This window comes from Heterodontus francisci, chromosome 9 (assembly GCF_036365525.1).
Source record: "Heterodontus francisci isolate sHetFra1 chromosome 9, sHetFra1.hap1, whole genome shotgun sequence".
NCBI classification, from domain to species: Eukaryota; Metazoa; Chordata; class Chondrichthyes; order Heterodontiformes; family Heterodontidae; genus Heterodontus; species Heterodontus francisci.
This window is the reverse complement of record NC_090379.1, coordinates 77720939-77742277: the sequence shown is the minus strand read 5'-3', so window position 1 is coordinate 77742277 and position 21339 is coordinate 77720939. Positions and strand designations below refer to the sequence as shown.

The 21339-nt window shown below is 43.2% G+C and overlaps 1 protein-coding gene across 3 annotated transcripts in view; it reads right to left on the bottom strand.

The window, feature by feature from the left end:
• Nucleotides 1–21339, bottom strand: part of prkd1 (protein kinase D1) — a 388549-nt gene that overhangs the window by 134852 nt on the left and 232358 nt on the right. Inside the window, exon 1 of one of the 3 annotated variants that reach the window (XM_068038350.1) lies at nucleotides 3425–3498. The exons of the other annotated variants lie outside the window; for them this stretch is intronic. The gene's annotated coding sequence lies outside the window, so the exon portion shown is untranslated. Of the gene's footprint in view, nucleotides 1–3424; nucleotides 3499–21339 lie in introns of those variants that run through there. 3 annotated transcript variants of the gene reach the window in all.

Genomic DNA, 21339 nt, shown 5'->3' with positions numbered 1-21339 from the left:
ATTTCAAAATTTGCTGATGATACCAAACTTGGAGGAGTGGAAATCAGTGAGGACAATATGGACTGCCTGCAACAGGACATAGATAGGCTAGCAGATTGGGCAGACAAGTGGCAGATGGAATTTAATCCAGAGAAGTGTGAGGTGATGCATTTTGGCAGCAGGGATAAAGTGAGGCAATATATACTTAATGGTGCAGTTCTAAAGAGTGTGCAGGAACAGAGGGACTTGGGAGTGCATGTGCATCGACCTTTGAATATGGCAGGACATATTAAGAGAGTAGTTAGTAAAGCATATGGGATCTTGGGCTTCTTAAATAAAGGCATAGAGTATACAAGCAGGGACGTTATGCTGCACCTTTATAGAGCTCTGGTTCGGCCCCAGCTGGAGTATTGCATCCAGTTCTGGTCACCACACTTCAGGAAGGATGTGAGGGTCCTTGAGAGGGTGCAGAGGAGATTTACCAGAATGGTTCCAGGGATGGGGGATTTTAGTTACAAGGTTAGGTTGGAAAAGCTGGGACTGTCTCCCTGGAGCGAAAGAGATGGAAGGCAGATTTGATAGAGGTGTACAAGATTATTACAAGCTTAGATAAGTTAGACAGGGAAAAACTATTCCCATAACTGATGGTACAAGAACTAAGGGGCACAAATTGAAGGTTTTGGGCAAGAGATGCAGAGGGAAAATGAGGGAAAACTTTTTTTACGCAACGAGTGGTAATGACCTGGAACTCGCTGCCCATATGGGTGGTGGAAGTGCAGACAATCAATGATTTCAAAAGGAAGCTGGATGAGCACTTGACAGAAATACACTTGCAGGACTACGGGGATCAAGTGGGGGAGTGGCAATGTCAGGATTGCTTGGTGGAGATCTGGCATGAACTTGATGGGCCGAATAGCTTCTTTCTATGCCTCTAAGACTCTATGACTTTGCCTCAGAAAATGTATTTTCCTCACTGTGACCTTTAAATGAACTCCTCCCTTATTCATCAGTCTGGAGTACCCCTGGGCACAAGGTTTCCTTTGCATGGAGTGTACTTGACATCTGGCATGCCTGCATATCAGGGAATTGTGTGCAACATGTTTCTGCTTCTTTTGGATTGTCATGCTCACCCAAGGAGAAATTATGAACTATCTAATGAACTTATGAAACAAATCCAAAACAGACACTTTTCCTACAAAACAAAATGGAGTCGAGTGGTCAGATGTCCTTATCCTGTACTGCTACTCAAATGGAAACTGCAAGAAGCCTGAGTCAATCTTCATTACTGAACAAGCCTTGGAGAAGGCATTTAGATGTAAATGGCTCATTTTGTGTTAATAGCTACTTCTCTCCAACGATTTGGGTTAACAATGGCACTGTAGACTTAGTGACTCCAAATTCAAACTCAAGAGAAGGGGTGTGAAAAAAACTCCACTTTATCCAGATGGAATGAAGATGAATGACACCCAGCACCCAGACCCCATTGTCTGATAGACACCATGTATGAGAACAATGAAAGAAACTCTGGTCACATGACAGAAACCAGATTTCTGATAAGGAGTTTTAATAAGAGCCATTCTGGGCAGACACAGCCAGGAAGAAAAGAGTGAGAGAGCCATCTATGCCATCGAAGAGACAGGACCCTGTCTAAGATTACCAGCTTTGAACGACATGTAGGCTGGGACAGGAGTTTGACCTTGAATTCTTGACCTGAGAAATCATACCAGGACGTCCATAGTGATCTTTGGCCGGATTATAACAAAAGCAGTCTGCAACAGTCCATCTGTCTTCCTAAATCTTCCAAGTCTTTCTTCAGTGAAGAAGGAAAAAGAATATAGGCCGGCAGCGTTTCAAGTCTTCACCGGGGAAACGCAAGTTAAACAGAGGACACTTTTAAACCATCAGACCTAAATGCACGTGATCCTTTAATCTCTACCTTTTCTTGGGTGTGTGTGTATCTGTAAGCATGTGAGAGTGGGTGATGTTGGGTACATTTTTGGGTGTTGTATAATAAACGTTTATCTTTCTTTTAAGCGTACAAGAAAATCTGTTATTTAGTTTGTTGACCATTAGAACACTCCAGAAACAAAACACTGTTTCGTCTTTGGTCAGTTGAGAGGGGAGAAAGGGGCAACCTTCCAGATCATCTCCCACCTGTCTGTAACAGGATGTATTATTAAAATTCATGCCTGTTTCAGACAGGAGCTTTTGACCATCCAAACACCATGGCCCTAAAGAATAAGGTAGAGAAACAGGCACAAATGGGTGGAACAGAGATTAAAATTGCCCCCCCCCCCCCCCATATCACCAATAGCAGTTAATTCCAATCAAATATGTTTGATGGAAGTGTGAGCATTACTCCAATAAATGCATTATGATATGCTCACGAGCTATCTGCTTGACATCAGCCCACACAATGGTCAGTTTTTATGTGATAGCCATGGGCTTTGTCCTGCTAACTGATGGATGATGGGTTTCTGGTACAATAGGATACAAACAAGTAAGGTTATTTCATGACAGCCTCAGTTATGTCTACATAGCTGAAGGAACATCTCTTGACAATGCCCTGTTGGCATCAAAATACCCCCTCAAACTTATGTGAAGCAAATTGCAAGAGTCGCATTGTAATCACTGGAGTTGAATGAAACTCTGTATAACCTTGACCAGAAATTTTGGATGTGAACAAAAACTGCTTTGTCCCCATGTCTCAAACTGGCCAATGACCAAGGCATGCAAGTCCCTTGCCTTGCATCTGACACTAGTGTCAGAATGAATGAGCTCTTCAGATGTATAACTTCAAGTTATTGGCAGGTTTAAAGAAAGAATATTTGTATAACCATATGGAAGCCCCAGGCTGCAGCAAAGTCTAATCCCACTCTCCTATTTGCCTCTAATAACCTTTAATATACTTATTTTTCAATTTTTTCTAATTCCTCTTTTAAAGGAATGTATCACTTCTCCTTCAATAACTGATTGTGTTCGAGAATTCCACATTCCCTGTAGAGAATTTTTTTTTCTAATTTCCCTTTAATTCTTCTTGTGATTATCAAAATTTTGGCATGGAAATAGTCACCACTGCCTCCACATGAAATCAATGCTCCCTAATCATAGCTCTTTTGAAGATTATCCTAATTCTATGCCCACTTGTGACTGTCATGCCAACCAGCAGCAGTCAAATTGGCCAATTTTCTAAGAAAGGGGACAGATCTAATTCAGTGTTCATTTGTCACAGTAAATGAGATTTGAAATGTGCTAAACCATACTGAAAAGAAACTTGAGGTTTGAGGGCTAAAATTATTTCAAATCTCTAATGTGTTTCCTAGATATTACAATAAGTGTTATTTTTAACGCAGTATTAAAAACTATCCTTTGTTACAGTTGCCACTTTCTGGTCAAATAACCCAATACAACTGAAAAATGTACAATTACAAAATTAGCCACATACCATGTTTATAGATAGTAGGTTTTTAAAGTGCTTTTCCATATATGGCACATTTGTATATAGTGTCTTATTTCCTTAGTTCCACTCTTTGTTCCAAGTTCTGGCTTTACTCCAGTTCCTGAGTACAAACTTTCCATGCCTGTGAACAAAGAGAATTCATCTGCTGTCCTGTACAGTGTGATATGGGACTGATTTCGATGATCACAATGTATTCACAAATAATTGTCTCCGTCATATGTTAAGTTTGACATTTACAGTAATTAATTTTACATTCAGTGTTGTTTCTAGCCTTGTACTTTTCAAATCGATCCATTCTTCTTCTGAGCATATAGCTTGATTTTTAAGCCATACTTGCTCTCTGTTTCATAGTGCTGCAAGTTTTCTCTGACTCCTATATCAAGGAAGAAGACCATACATGTTGCTGAATTTCACTCCACAGCAAAAAAGCAAAACACTGCGGCTGCTGGAAATCTGAAATAGAAACAGAAAATGGTGCAAACACTCTGGTCAGACAGCATCTGTTGGGAGTAGAACAAAGTTAACACTTTAGATTGATTACCTTTTCTGATGAAAGGTCATTGGCCTGAAATGTTAACTTTCTCTCTCCATAGATGCTGTCTGATGTGCTGAATGTTTCCAGCAGTTCCTGTTTCTTTTTTCCCCACTCCCCTGCATCTGTCTTAAAATAGTTAACATTTCTTTGTGACATTTAATAAGCCACTATCCTATATGCTACAGACATTTCCAATTCCCCTCCTAATTCCCCAGACGGCAAGATACTTCAAATACTAAGAGTGGAATCTTAACAGTGCCGCGGCATTCCAGATGGTGGGACCGGAAGTTGTTGTAACTTCTGCTCCTGCTGCAAATCATGTTTCCCGCATGATTTTGTATTGTTATGAAAATGCTTCCTTTTTAAATATTTTTTGAGGACTCGTGTTTTAGAATTGTAGAAATGGATTCATTTGGGACTGAAGAGATTCCATGGATTTTGGACTGTTTTTTTAAAAAAAAGGTCACGAAAAGGACTTTTGGGGAACTTTGTTTAAAAAAACACTTACTGGAAGTCACATTTTTCAGTTAAGTACACAGCAGGTGCCTTCTGACTATGGGAGTTGTTAACTGAGAAGTGATATATCAACATTTATGGTGGTCAAGAGTCAGTTTCATTTTGGGATTGTTTTGAGTCAGTTGGGGGTCAGCCTGCTAAAAGAGAAACTCTTGAGAAACGCTGAGAATCCAGCGTGTAATAACTGAATCCCTTGATGCTGCATTTCTCCTGGAAAGCCTGCCAGACTAATCTTTGATGTTGCCTGAAGAGAACTGCTCCAAAAAGCTCCAGTGACAGCCATCTACGCATATTTGGAATGCCAGAAAAGGGACAGCTGATATCATTCCATATCTTCTCCTTTTCCTTCAAGAATTAACAAGCATTTGGCCAAAGTATTTTTTTGCCTTTTTGGAAAAAGACCTCTGCAGAGAAAGCGTCTTTATTTTGTCTTTAATTGGTGTGTGTGTATGGGTGTATGTTGGGGTAAGTTAGAAGGGAACTTTAATATTTCAATCTGTGTCTTAATGCTTTGCATCTTTACTGAATACATCTTGTTTTCTAATAAATTGATAATTTTGTTGTTTATTAAAGAAACCTGGTTGGTGGATTTTATTATAAAATAAAAATAGAGTATATAATTGGCCATATTGGTAACTGGGTAAACATTTAAATATATGTCATGACCAGTGCAGAAGTGGAACTAGAGAAAGACAGTGCACTCCTCCCGCCTCAGTCATAACATATAATTGGGGGCTCTGTGCGGGATAGCCTAAAGCTGATGATGTGCAATTGTAAGTGGGATAATAATAACTGAAATGCGGAAAAAGAAAACACCAGATTTCTTGAGCATCAGAGTAAGGTTTACATGATCGGAATGGTGTTGTCAGTTACTACAATCTTTCTGAAGAGGGGGGATTTATTTCTGAGTGATTTGCAAATCTTAACCAAGGCTAGGCTAAAAGCATTAGCAGAAAAGTTGGAATTAGAGTTAAAACCAAGAACTAAGAAAGCAGACATAATTCAAGAAATAGCACAGCATTTGAAACTGGGGAAGGAAAAGGCAATCCAGATGGTGGTTCAGTTGAATTAGCCAGGATTCAGTTGCAGATGAAGCAGCTTGAACAGGAAAAGGAAATGAAAAAACTTGAAAGAGAAGAAGGATGGAAAAAGGAAGAAATGGAGGAAATGGAAAAAGAGAGAACAATTCAAAAGGAAAGAGAAGAGAGGCAGGAGCGGGAAAGGGAACGAGAAAGGGAATTTGAATTTAAAAAGCTGGAACTAAAACAAAAGGTTGGCTTTGATCCCGTGAAAGTTCTGAGGAGGAAGAATCTGACTTCAAACCAGGACCCAGTGGAGAGCTATATAAATTTGTGCAAGCCCTCCCAAAGTTTGAGGAAAGGGACGTAGAGAAATTTTTCATTTCTTTTGAAAAGATAGCTGGACAGATGAAGTGGCCAAAGGAAAGCTGGACGTTTACTATGCAAAGCAAGTTGATGGCCAGAGCTCAAGAATTTTATGCCATGCTTTCTGAGGAGACTTCTGCAGATTATGAGATGGCAAAAAGGCTATTCTCGCTACTTATGAGTTAGTCCCTGAAGCTTACAGGCAGAAATTTCGGAACCTCTAGAAACAGACTGGGCAGACTTATATAGAATTTGAGTTGGTAAAAAAATTAATTTTGATTGTTGGATGCAGGCACTAAAGGTTGAGGCCACGTATAAGACCCTTATGGAAAATAATTCTCCTGGAAGAATTTAAAAATTCACTTCCTCCGTCAGTAAGAACCCATGTAGAGAACCAGACAGGCAGCTGAGATCGCTGATGATTACGAGGTTGTTTACAAGCCCAAACCCTTTTCCCATCATCCCCCAAAAAGCCGAGAAGGATAGAAGATGGGAGGGTGAAAGGAAGGGGCAAGTAGCCCTGGACAAGAAGGGACAGCAGGGAATGCCCCAGAATCTCCCCCTCAGGCCAGAAACAAAGATGCTGAGGGTGGAAGTGAGGTCCGAAAGCCTAAGTGTTTCCATTGTCACAAGCTGGGACATCTTCGTGGAGAATGCTGGAAGTTGCGGGGTAAACCCTTGGGACTTACTGGAGTACACAAGGCCAATGCAGAGAAAGGGGCCCTGACCGAGAGTATGACAGACTGACAGCTGTAAGGCCAAGTACAAAAACAGCTGTGAGTATGGAGCAATATGAACAGGATACCTGAGAGTTATAGGGAATTCTTGTCAAAAGGAAAAGTATCTCCTTATCCCTCAAGTGAGGCAGGTAAACCTATAGTTATACTTAGGGATACAGGAGCCACTCAAACTCTTTTGCTGGGGAAAGACATAACATTTCTACCAGACAGCATACTGATGACCAAGGTTTTAGTGAATGGTATCGGTGTGGAGTATGTACCCGTACCTTTGTATCGGATGCACCAGACCTAATGTCTGGAATGATAACCATAGGAGTTGTCCATAGTTTGCCACTAGATGGAGTTGACCTACTCCTGGGGAATGATTTGGCTGGAGCGAAGTTAGTAGCTTCTCCAGTAATCACGGAAAGACCAAGTGAAGTCAAAGAGACAGAGCAGTTTCAGGAAAAGGTTCCAGGAATTTTTCCTTCATGTGTAGTGACCCAAGCAATGACAAAACAAGTTCTATTGTTGGAGGTCGTCAAACTAGCACCACAGACAGATAGCCGCATATCTGAAACTTTCTTTGGGGATTTGGATAATCTGAATGAAATGTTTAATAAGTTTTCTCTGATCAAGGCTCAGCAAGCTGATCCAGAGTTAAATAAAGTGGCACAATCAGCTCTAACTGAATCTGAAGCAAAGGAAGTTCCGGAAGGTGACTCTATTAAAAATGGGATTCTGATGAGGAAGTGGAGACCACCTCACAGACCTGCGGACGAAGAATGGACAGTTGTTCATCTGCTAGTGGTACTGCCCAAGAATCGCTGGGAAATATTAAGGATAGCCCATGAAATTCATGTGGCGGGACATGTGGGGATCTGGAAGACCCAATCACGTATAGGACGACATTTTTACTGCCCAGGTCTTTACCGGGATGTGGTGCAGTTTTGTAAAATGTTCCATACATGCCAGATTGTGGGAAAACCGCAACCTGCCATAAAACCTGCACCTCTAATTCCCATACCAGTTTTTGAGGAACCATTTAGTAGGGTGTTGGTAGACAGTGCCCATATCTCATTGGAATTTGAGCCTTCACTCTCCAATGATGGCTGTTTTCCTATTGATAATTAATAACTGTTTCCAATACTGTCATGCCTTACTTTTGTTTTTTATGGTCATAAGTAAATGCTGCTTGCAGTGGTGTGTAGTCACATTCATCATAGCCTATAGATCACTTCAAATGCCAATCAGATGAAAGTGCAGCAATGCTTCGTTAAGATTGCAGAGGTGAATAAGACCTCATGTAAAAGGGAATTTCTGCGGGGAATTGTTATGTTTCGCCTCCCAACATTCCTTGATGATGTGGCTTAGTGTTGGCTGAAACGTGTTTAAATGAGGTTCTCCCTGATGTCCTTTGCATGTCTCTCCATGGCCCTCATATTGATGACGGCATCGTTATCATTGTTGTCCTCCTCCTCACCCTCTTCATAGTCATCCTCATCTGAGGAGGACTGGTGTTCCTCCTGTTCCTCTGCCTGCAGAATGTTGCTGCGTCTTATTGCAAAGTTGTGCAAGGCCCAGCAGACAACCATTATTCATGACATCCTCTGTGAGGTGTACTGAAGAGCTCCTCTAGACCAGTCAAGGCAGCGGAATCACATTTTCAGCATGTCAATGGTGTGTTCAATGATGGCTCTGGTGGATGCGTGTGCAGTATTGTACCTCTCTTCAGCAGTGCTTTGGGGATAACGTACTGGTGTCATCAACCATGTACAAAGGGGGTAACTCTTGTCACCCAGGATCCATCCGTCCACTTCAGCTGGTTCCTTGTAAACTGCTGGCAGCTGGGAGTTCCTCAAAATGTAGCGGTCATGACAGCTCCCTGGGAAATGTGCATCAACATGCATGATTCTTCTCCTGTGGTTGCAAACCACCCGTACGTTTAAAGAGTGGAAGCCTCTGCAACTAACAAAGTCAGCAGGCTGGTTCCAGGGAGCTCTAATGGCCACATGAGTACAGTCGATCGCCCCTTGCAGTCTAGGAAACCCAGCGACGGTGCTGAAGGCCACAGACTTTGCTGCCTGGCTGTAATCATCTACAGGTAAATAGAGGAAATCATTGGCACATCGAAAAAGGACATTGGTCAACTCTTTATGCAGCTGTGGGTTGCAGACTGTGAGATGCCACATATGTCATCCATGGATCCCTGGAATGAGCCACTGGAGAAAATACTGAGTGTAGCAGTCACCTTGAGGGCAACTGGCATGGGATTCCCACCAAAGCCAAGTGGCTGCAGGTCATGCTGCAGGATCCTACAAATTTCTGTGACCATTTCACGTGACATGCTTAGGTGTCTCTGGCATTGCCTCTCTGACATTTGAAGGTAATTTGTTCTTGTCCTGAGGATGCGATGACGTGCCAGTGCCCGTTTTCAATAAGGCCATTGCTGGATTTTATCATACGGAGCATCCTTACCTTCCTATTCTGCTTGTTGTTGGTGCTCAGGCATGATGAATTGAGGGAAAACAGCACTCCTTATTCTCTCTCTTTGTTCTTCTTCCCGTGGTACTGGAGAAATTGGGTGTATGAGACCCATGTCTCTGTGGCTTTTCTGAACAATAAATAAGCAGAGCGTGGTAATTTAGCCCTCTGTTGCTAGTGAGCTGAAACATCGAGGCAATGAACAGCTCTCTTATATCTGTCTTTAAATTGTAGCTGGTAGAAGACATATCAACTGTTATTTGCCTCTTCCCACTCTCCTTGCAATCTTTGAATGTCCAGATGATTCCCATTATCATTGGAGAAGATGGTGCGTGTAGAATTTAGTGCAAGTCTTCCCACCTTCCAACCTCCTCTTGCAACATTCTAGCTTGAACCCATCACCCTTGACCTACCCAAAATTACCGTTACCCTTCCCTCTGTTACCATTAAGTCTCCCCTCATTACCAAGCACAGTCATCAGTGGCTGTCCCTTGATTCAAGGATGACGTCACTAGTTTCTGCCACGGGTTTTCAGGTGATTGAACAGGCTGATTCTTGATCCGCAGATCTTTGGGCACATGGGCCACGACATAGTGGGATCCGGAGTGCAGAATTTGCTTCTTTTTCTTTCCTTCTCTGCTGCCGCTCTGCCTCATCATTAAGGCTTTTGGATTCAAAGCGTGATGCAACTTGATGGACAAGTCGTCGTCATTTTGAATGATTGACAAGCTCCTCCCAGTCATCAATGTCACGCTTCAGAGTGTCTTTAAAGTGTTTTCTTTGGACTCCCCTGGAACACCAGCCATTTGAGAGTTCAGAAAGAAAGGACCTGGAGGGGGAGAGGGTTCTCGGCCATCTGGACACAGTGTCAAGTCCATCGAAGTTGGTTTTGCAAGGGTTTTGCCTGAATGCTTGTGGAGCTGGCTTCAAGAAAGACACTAGTGTTTGTTCGACGGTTCTCCCATTGAATCTGGAGGATGCGGTGGAGGCATTGCTGATGGAATTTCTCTAGTGCTCTTATGTGTCGCTGATACACAGTTCAGGACTCACTGCCTTACAGGAGTGTGGTAACAACAGTTGCTCTGTACACTAGGACTTTTGTTGACTTGAGGAGGTCTTTGTTGTCAAACACTCACTGTTGCTGTTTGTGGAATGCTGAGCTGGTGCAACTGATCTGGTGTTGGATCTCCGCTTCAATGGTAGTCTTTTGAGAGAGGTGATCACTGTTAATCTTTTTTTTTATTCATTCATGGGATGTGGGCGTCACTGGCCAGGCCAGCATTTAATGTCCATCCCTAATTTTCCTTGAGAAGGTGGTGGTGAGCTGCCTTCTTGAACAGCTGCACTCCATGTGAGGTAGGTACACCCACAGTGCTGTTAGGAACGGAGTTCCAGGATTTTGACCCAGCGACAGTGAAGGAACGGCGATATAGTTCCAAGTCAGGATGGTGTGTGACTTGGAGGGGAACTTGCAGGTGGTGGTGTTCCCATGCATCTTGTCCTTCGAGGTGGTAGAGGTAGCGGGTTTGGAAGGTGCTGTGTAAGGAGTCTTGGTGCGTTGCCGCAGTGCATATTGTAGATGGTACACACTGCTGCCACTGTGTGTCGGTGGTGGAGGGAATGAATGTTTGTGGATGGTGTGCCAATCAAGCAGGCTGCTTTGTTCTGGATGGTGTCGAGTGTTGTTGGAGCTGCACCCATCCAGGCAAGTGAAGAGCATTCCATCACACTCCTGACTTGTGCCTTGTAGATGGTGGACAGGCGTTGTGGAGTCAGGAGGGAAGTTACTCGCCGCAGGATTCCTAGCCTCTGACCTGCTGTTGGAACCACTGTATTTGTATGGCTACTCCAGTTCAGTTTCTGGTCAATGGTAGCCCTAGGATGTTGATAGTGGGGGATTCAGCGATGGTAATGCCATTGAATGTCAAGGGGAGATGGTTAAATTCTCTCTTGTTGGAGATGGTCATTGCCTGGCACTTGTATGGAGCGAATGTTACTTGCCACTTATCAGCCCAAGCCTGGATATTGTCAGCGAACATCCCCACTTCTGATCTTATGATTGAAGGAAGGTCATTGATGAAGCAGCTGAAGATGGTTGGGCCTAGGACACTACCCTGAGGAACTCCTGCAGTGATGTCCTGGAGCTCAGATGATTGACCTCCAACAACCACAACCATCTTCCTTTGCGCTAGGTATGACTCCAACCAGCAGAGAGTTTTCCCCCTGATTCCCATTGACTCCAGTTTTGTTAGGGCTCCTTGATGCCATACTCGGTCAAATGCTGCCTTGATGTCAAGGGCAGTCACTCTCACCTCACCTGTTAATTCTGTATCAATGGTTTGATTATATGCAGATGAAGGGTGTTAATTGGGGTCTTAATTGAGCACCTATAAGCAGACACTGAGACTGGTAAAGAGTTTGAGTGAGGAGCTACATGTTTGTAATCCTTTTACTATGCACAATAAATGTGAAACTGAGTAAATATCGGCTCCAGCATTATCCTTCCATTACAAGCTTTCTGGAGTTTTACATGGTAGCAGAGGATGGTTGCCTAAAGCTGAAGGTTGGAAACTAGGACATTTTTTTTGGGTAGGAAACTAAAATTTCAAGGGCTATTGTGGAAAATATGGCAGAAAGCAAGTGTAAATTGTCATGATGTCATTACCCTTTGATGTTCTCTGAGTCTGAACGATGTGACCAGTGGAAAAATGAAGTGGCTATGTGGACATGGGTTCTGTCTTTCCAAAGCAGAAACAAGATGTGGCCTTGGCGTTGTCATTTCCTACCAAAAGTAAAATCCGAAGTAAAGTGTTTTGTGTACTGGATGCTCGACAGCTGGATACTGATGAAGGGTTGGATCTTCTGTTGGAATTCGTCGATGAAATTTAGAAGAAAGATGACCTATTGAATGTGTATGAGGCATGGTCAGACTTTGATAGATTTTAAGGAATATATCATGGACTTTAACAGACTGTATAGAAAATTGAGGAAATTCAATTTGGAGATCCCTGGTTCAGTGCTAGCATTTAAATTGCTAGATTGTGCTAGGGTGTTGCACTTGGACAGGCTCCTGGTTCTAACTGGGGTTCGGTTCTTGGACAAATCTCCCTGATGGATCAAATATCTGCTGCCTTAAAGAAATTCTTGGGGAAACAGTCATTTCCTGCAGCCCTGGTAGAACAAGCAGGGCACAAAGAATGGATGACTCAATGTTAGCTAGATTTAGAAATAATCCAGATACTGGAAGCAGGCATAAGTACAATGGAAGATTTAAAGACAGGAGGAATGAGGATGAAAGCACCTTTAGCAGGTCTGACTATTACAGTGGAAGACAGAACTGGAACAGCAATCATAGGTGAATGAATCCCAGGAATGCCCAAGGAACAATTATAAAGTGCTTCAGATGTGACTCGAAGTATCATTATGCAATAAACTGCCCTGAGTGGAGGGGCAGACTCTTCATAATAAAACACAACAGAGAATTCTGAGGCACAAGAGGAAGATACTGATGGATCTGAACGAATTGTACTAGTCACACAGAGTTTCAGTCCTGTGATGAATGTTACTTGTGGATTCATTCAACTGTGCTACATTGGATAGTGCTTGCACGTCACAGTATGTGGAATTGATTGGCTACAGTGTTATCTGGATTCACTCAGTAGTGAGGATCGACGCAAGGTTAAGGAGTATAAAAGGTTTAGGTTTGGTGATGATAACACATTGAAGTCACTGAAGAGAGTAGTAATTCCATGTAAAATAGCTGGGGTAAGCCACTTTGTCAGCACTGATGTAGTCTCTAGTGTGATACATTTACTGTTGAGTAAGCCTTCAATGAAAAAGGCACAAATGAAACAATATGGAGCATGATAAGGCAATTGTTTTTGGGAAGCCAGTGAATTTGTAGTTTACCCAGTCAGGATATTATTGGATCCCCTTGACAAAACCTGATGTTTCTCATCAGAGTGTTGGAGAAGTATTGATGGCATCAGATGTTAAGAATCAGAGAGATAAAAGGCAAATTGTGTTAAAGTTACACAGACAATTTGCTCACCCTTCTTGAGATTAAAAGTGCTGCGTGAAAACATGAACATTATGGTTATGAATACGGCAGCTGAAACTCCTTAGTTATCAAGCATGGAAATCAAACTGTTAAGGTTCATTCCTCACGATTAATCGGGGTTGTTTACAAAATATCGGAATTTAAATAACTGATAGAGGGAAAAGAGTCACCTTGCAACTCAAATACTCATGTGTCTTGTGATGAAGATCCTGAGGCACAGAATATAGTAGATCAAGAGTTGGATAGTAATGTGACTGATTATGATGCTCAGGAAAGAGCTATCACATCTGTGAAGGAAACCACACCTGCCAAAATGAGACACATTAATTTCGTCATATGGAACATTATTTTTGAACTGTTCCTGGACTTGAAATAACTTGTTTAAAAGACCACAACAGTGGCTGAAAACATGGCTGCACATTTGCATTCTAAAAGACAACTCATGAAGAAGACAATGGGAGTACTCCCTGATTCAATTAGCCAGATGGGTTTTGTCAGCAGGTGGCAGGACCGTATCTCCAACACAGAAGTCCTCGAGGCGGCCAACATCCCCAGCATATACACCCTACTAAGCCAGCGGCGCCTGAGATGGCTTGGCCATGTGAGCCGCATGTAAGATGGCAGGATCCCCAAGGACACATTGTACAGCGAGCTTGTCACTGGTACCAGACCCCCCGGCCGTCCATGGCTCTTCTTTAAAGACGTCTGCAAACGCGACATGAAGTTCTGTGACATTGATCACAAGTCGTGGGAGTCAGTTTCCAGCGATCGCCAGATCTGGCGGGCAACCATAAAGGCGGGGCTAAAGCGTGGCGAGTTGAAGAGACTTAGCAGTTGGCAGGAAGAAAGACAGAAGCGCAAGGGGAGAGCCAACTGTGTAACAGCCCCGACAACCAATTTTATCTGCAGCGCCTGTGGAAGAGCCTGTCACTCTAGAATTGGCCTTTATAGTTACTCCAGGCACTGCTTCACAAACCACTGACCACCTCCTGGCGCTTACCCATTGTCTCTCGAGACAAGGAGGCCAAAGAAGAAGAAGAAGATGATCAAGAGACATTGAGAGTCATTGAGCCAGCATTCCACAACGCCCCACCCGAGAGTGTCTAGTAAGCTTGGTGGAATCCACAAATCTCACAGGCAAGGCTGCTCCACACAAGGAGCTAGTCACATGACTAACCTGCTGGCCAACCTGGGGTTTGTTGAGTTGTGCCTGACACAGAACAGTTTGGGAAGAGACTGCAACTGAACTTCAAGAAGAAAGAAACTCTCTCTCTCACTCTCTGTCTCTCTTTCTCACAAAGTTCTAGGGACCCACCGAAATAACCTAAGCCTCAAGACTGAATACCAGTGAAACAAGTTTGGAAGTGTGCACTGGGTCCCAATGAGAACTGCAAGACTTAACTTCAATCAAAGACTTTACATCCAACTCAAAACCAGTAACTGAATTTCCATCTACTACTTCAAACCTTCCCCCCTTTAATTCTTACTCCTTCTCTGTCTCTATTTGCGCATGTGTTTATTGCGTATGCATGGTCGCATAGCGTATTCTCAGTAGTTTAACTGAGTTACAGTTTTAAGGTTAATAAACTTATAGCTTTCTTGGTTAAGTCTGAGAAAACCTGTCTGGTTGATTTCTTTGCAATTACAATTAGACAGCAGTGAGCAAGGGGTCACTGAGGGGAAGCAAAAAACACGGTGTTTTTAAAAATTAAACCCTGTTACGGCCAAACAAGAAAAAGGCTGAGAGGGGAGCCCTAGACCCCTTTCTCACCTGGTCGTAGCACATCCAATGGCCAATTGCCCCAAGTAGGTACTCAGGTGACAGATATTCTAGAGGGGTCTAATAAATGGAAGGATGCAACAATTGTGGGACGTGCAGGAAAATCTACAGGCAAGTTAAATATTGGTTAAATGTTCAAGATGATGGCCAAGAAGCAAGGTCCATGGACTGGCAGAATGGGGTGAAAGAGTGGAGGGTAAGAACGTACAGCGCAAGTTCTAATAGTGAGTCTGGAAGTGACTCTTGTGTTATGAAGCGATCACATACTGGAGAAAGAGCCTCTGATAAAGTGCGAGGGAGATCTTCTAGCAGTAGTTCTGAAAGACATCAAAGTGCTAATAGAGGCCATAGTCTGAACAGATTCCACAATGAACTGAAACTAGAGAGCAGTCTCAGAATAGAACTAGAAGCAGAAGTCCTCATGACCGTGAAGTTGTAGTGGCTGCCAATAAACTTGAGGATAAGCTAATATGAGAAGCAAAACACAAGGAATTAGAGCTGGAGAGAGTTTGGTGTTTATTCTGAGGTACCAGATAGGGGACAGTCAGCCTTGTCACATAGATGGATTTGTACTGAAAAAGTCCTTCCCGATGGAACTTATAAGACTAAAGCGAGGCTAGTTGCGAGGGGTTTTGAAGAGCAACTGGGTGATACTGATGTTAGAGTGAACTCTCACACAACTGGAAAAGTAAGCTTGAAAATCATTTTGGCTCTTTTGGCCACATATTCATGGGAATGTAGATCCATTGACATGAAAGCCACATTTCTGCAGGGTGATACTTTTCAGAGAGAAGTGTATCTGAAACCATCCAAAGAGGCAGCAGATGCAGAAGGAAAATTATAGAAACTGAATAAATGCGTCTGTAGCCTTAATGATGCTTCCAGGGTGTGGTATTTTTCGGTGAGATCTGTTTTGTTGAAAATTGGTTGTGTTCAACTAAAAGCAGATCCTGCAATGTTTTATTGGTATCATAAAGGGAAACTTTCAGGGATCTTCATGATGCACGTTGATGATTTCTTATGGGGTGGTACTGCAGATTTTGAGAAATGTGGCTTTCATGAGAAATATGTTAATAAGATTAGGACAAAAATTAAGATTGGAAGTCAGGCTTGTGGGGCTTTAAATATATTGGTTTAGATATTAAGCAGACTAAGTCTGGAATAAGTTTGACTCAACAATCCTATTTAGACAGTGTTCCTCCCATCTTGGTTAATCATGCTAGGTCATCACAGAAAGATGATGATCTATCTAAAGCAGAGGCTCAGCAATTGCAAAGTTTGGTTGGTCAATTAAACTGGTTGTGCTCTCAGACTAGACCTGATGCTAGTTTTGATGTGCTGGAGTTAAGCACGATGATGAAACATCCAAAAGTTGAGAACATTTAGAGGGCAAATAAAACGTTGAAAAAAATTAAATCTGGAGAAATGTGTACTGACGTTCCCATCCTTAGGTGACCCAAAGAACATGAAGCTAATAGTTTTTAGTGATGCTTCTTGCTAATCTTGCTGATGGGTATTCGAGTGTAGCTGGCTTCATAATATTTCTGATGGATGAAAATGGGAAATGTTGTCCTTTAGTTTGGGAGACTAAGAAAATAAAATGGATTGTTAAAACACTTTAGCTGTGGAAACACTGGGTCTTGTGGAGGCAGTGGATATGGGGTTCTATTTCAGTTACTGGTTCTATTTGTCAGAAATTCTGATCAAGGGACATACTGAAGATAGCATACCCATTGAATGTTATGTGGATAATCGTTCTTTGTGGGACAATGTACAGGCTACAAAAAGTGAGAGTCAGAAAAGACTACGTAGTGACCTTGCTGGATTGAAATAGATGCTGGAGAGAAAGGAAATCTCCCAAGTTAAATGGGTAGATGCAAGTCATCAGCTATCCAATTGTTTCACAAAAAGAAATGCTGGTACAAAGAAATTGTTAAGGGTTCTAGAGGAGGGACGTTTCACAATGTAATACTTTGTACCCGATATGGAATTTATTTTGATTTATTTTGAAATGTTCTTTCAGCATGTTAATCCACGTTGTATTTTAAAAGAAAGAAGGGAAACTGTTAATCTGTTAATTGCATATCAAAGGTTTGATTATATGCAGATGAAGGGTATTAACTGGGGTCTTAGTTGAGCACTTATAAGCAGACACTCACTGAGACTGCTAAAGTGTTTTAAGTGAGGAGCTACATGTTTGTAATCCTTTTGCTCTGCACAATAAATGTGAAACTGAGTAAATATAGCCTCCAGCATTACCCTTCCATAACAAGCTTTCTGGAGTTTAACAGCCACCAATGAATGGGAAGTGCTCAACATACTCCAAAGTCTCTCATTCAACATATATGGGAGGTGGAATATTTGGCTGAAAAGGTATGGGTCTCCGCTTTAAACACGTCTGCAAACGTGACATGAAGTCCTGTGACATTGACCACAAGTCGTGGGAGTCAGTTGCCAGTGATCGCCAGAGCTGGCGGACAGCCATAAAGGCGGGGCTAAAGAGTGGCGAGTCGAAGAGACTTAGCAGTTGGCAGGAAAAAAGACAGAAATGCAAGGAGAGAGCCAACTGGGTAACAGCCTCGACAAACAATTTTATCTGCAGCGCCTGTGGAAGAGTCTGTCACTCTAGAATTGGCCTTTATAGCCACTCCAGGCACTGCTCCACAAACCACTAATCACCTCTAGGCACTTACCCATTGTCTCTCGAGACAAGGAGGCCAAAGAAAAAGAAGATATTGGTTGATATATGAGTTTTGTTTTGGCAACATTCAAGGAAAGGTCGAGTCTCTTGTATGCAGAATTGAAGAGATCGAGAGCGGCTTGCAAATCTGATGCAGAGTGGGCAACAATGCTGCAGTCATCTGCAAACTGTAGATCATGTATGTCTGTGGTGATCAGTTTAGTTTTGGTATGGAGGCAACTGAGGTTAAAGAGTTTTCCATCTCGGCAGTATTTAATACACCAGAGGACAGCTGATCTTTCACGAGGTGAATAGTCAATGTCAGGTGAATTGTAAATAGTATGGGGGCTATCACACAGCTTTGCTTGACCCCAGTCTGGATTTTGATGGTGTCTGTTTCAGATCTCCCATTCAAGACAATTGCAGTAGTATTGTAATATCATCATGGAGTAATTGCAGGATTGTGAAGAAATTTCTTGGACGTCCAAATCTTTGGGGTACAATCCACAGAGTCTCACAATTTACTGAGTCAAATGCTTTGGTTAGGTCGATGAATGCAATGAAGAGTTCCTGGTGTTGTTCTCGACATTCTTCCTTGATTTGTCAGGTAACAAAGACTATGTCGGAGGTTCCTCTGGAAGGTTTAAAGCCACATTGTGTCCCTGGAAGAATTTCCTCAGGCACAGAAAGTAGGGGTATGTGTGTCAGGATTTTCCCTGTTATGGACAAGAGGGAAATACCTCGATAGTTCCCACAACATGATTTATCTTCCTTCTTGAAGATAGTTACAATTGTCGCATTCCTGAAGTCGGGGTGGGAGTTCTTTTTCCTTCGAAATCCATAGGATGAGTGCAAGGAGTCTTGAAGTGAGCAAAAGCTCACCAACTTTGAAGACCTCCGCTGGAATACTATTGGGGCCGCAGGCTTTGTTGTTTTTCATCTGTTTGATTGCTTATTGCAGCATTCCCATCGATGGTGGTTCATCCATGGATTCTACCACAGGGTTCTGGGGGATAGCCTGGAGAGTATCAGCTGCCACTGTGAATTCATAGTTGAGGAGTTGTTGAAAATGTTCTTTCTAACGTTGACGGATGGCATTGTCATCCTTAAGAAGAGAGAAACTATCCTGTGAGTGAAGGGGATTTTGTCCATTTGATCTTCTTCTATAGGTGGCTTCAAAAAAGCTTTGCATGTCATGATGGTCGGCATATTGTTTGATCTCTCGGGCTTTCTCTTCCTACCACTTGTCCTTTATCTTCCAGATTTGTCTTTGGGTGTCAGCCTTGAGCTGTAGAATGCTGCCTTCTTGACTTGCAACCTTGGGTTGTTCTGCCAGCCAATGAAAGCTGCTCGTTTTTATTCCAAGAGGTCACATATTTCAACATTGTTTTCGTCGAACTAGTCATGGTGATGACAATAGTCTGGACACAGGAGTCTTGGACAGCTGACTTTATTTGTTCCCACTGTTCTGAAATTGAGTTGGATGTGTGAAGATTTTCTAGATTGGTTGTGATCTGCATTAGGAATTCCTCTTTTCGGTCAGGCTACTTGAGGGCTGAGACATTGATCTTCTTCCTGTTGGACTTTTGGGTCTTGCGAAGCCTTGGTGCTAGGTGAATGTTCATCACCAATCGACCAAGTTGATGATCTGTCCAGCAGGTATCAGTTCACTGCATGGATCGAGTGGCACAGACATCACTTAGATCTTTGAAGATGGTGCCCGTGGAATTCAGGGAAAGTCTCCCCACCTTCCAACCTCCTCTTGCAACCTTCCAACTTGAACCCATCAGCCTTGACCCACCCAATCCTACTGGTACCCTTCCCTCAGTTACCATTGAGCCTCCCCCCATGACTGTGTACAGTGAAATCATGATGCCATCTTTCGTCCCTACGTTCCTACTCCCATTACTATCAAAATGCCAACTCTTATCTTTGAACCTCCTCACATCGAACTGATCACTGTTGCCGAGCCCCATTCCCCTCCATATGAAGCTGTCGAATACCCACCCATTAGTCTTGACCTTTCCTGCTACAGAATCCATTTACCCCTCCCATTGACTGTGACCGTTTCCTCTTCTAGCCAGTACCCTCAATTTGCCCCACAACTCCCCAACATGGACAGCACTCATCCCTCCCTTTAGACCCTTGCCAAATATCTTCCCATAGTACTGATTTAATCCACCCACCAGCCCCGCAGCCGGCAAAATGCATCTCCTCTATCAACATCATTCAACAACTGAACGTTACACTCCTCCCTGCCCTACTCCTCAATGCACCCGATCAACCCCACCCTTCCCTCCCCGACTAACCTGCCCCTTGATGCACCTGATCAACTCCACCTTTTCCTCCACGACTACTCTGCCCTGCTCCTCCATGCACCCGATCAAGCCCATCCTTCCCCCCCCAACTACCCTGCCCTGCTCCTCCATGAACCTGATCAACCCCATCTTTCACTCCCTAATTATTCTGCCATAATCCTCCATGTACCCGATCAACCCACCCTTTCTTTCCCGACTACCCTGCCCTTCTCCTCGATGCTCCCAATCACCCCACCCTATCCTCCCCGACTACCCTGCCCTGCTCCTCCATGCACCCGATCAACCCCACCCTTCCTTCCCCGACTATCTTGCCCTTCTTCTCCATGTAGCCCCCACCCATGCCGTCGCCGCCATTCCCTGAGATGATTCTCCTTTCTGGTGCCGAGCCTGGAGGCAAACATCCATTCCAATGCTGGTGTTAGTTTAGCGGCTGAGTGAAAGAGAAGAGCACAGTCCTGAGACTCAACTGCACAAATCCGACTGTTGCACGCCACGTTGAAACATTCGTGAATCGGGTGGCATGGAAATATTGCTTGCCATTCACTTAATCTGGCAGGTAGGACTAAATTGTAACTATGCGTAAAGTAATGAGTATTCATGTTATTTAAATGAATGCAAAGCTGCAATTGCCACCGCACTTGGGGAGCCCCGGAACGCCGCAAACTCGCCACCAACTTAATTCTTCTAAAATATCCTGCCGTCAGGAATCCAAGAAAACACCTACCGCCTAACTATATCACCCCGCACGCCACCAAATCCACCTCGGTGTACTGCATAAAATTCCTCCCTAAGTGTTTTACTGGTCTTTCTATCTGAATCAGGCTGAAAATTGGAAGGAAGCACTACATCCAAAGAAAATATTGCACTGTACCACTCATTCTTTACTCAGGGGAAGGGACATTATTTATTTATTTTCTCAATGCAAGTGGATTCCATCTTTCCATATTCACGTTTATATACGCTTCAAACTTATATTGTTGAGGGCAGCCAGTGCCTCCTTAACTGGCAATTAGTACATATAGGGCACCACCCGTTCAAGACACACTTGCATGATCTGTCCTCCAGTGGGACCTGGAAGTATAAATGACCACGGACAGGAGAGAAATGACCCACCCTCAGGAGCCTCAGAATCTGGACATCAGGACCACAGGAATTGCTAGAGGACAAAAGACCAAGGTTTCCCTTCTGCCATCCTGGTAGTCCTGTGACACAATGATTATGGCGTTGTTGACTAATCATGACAATCAATCTCTATCAAAGCATCAACAACAGACCTAGAAATGGCACAAGGAAATCTCCAAGGAAAAGTGGTGGAGAGCTATAAGTCTAGAATCACCTGTTCCTTCAAAGTATCCTACACTAACCATTTCATGTCTCAAATCACTCATATACTGTATCCTAATGCACAATTGCATATGGAGGC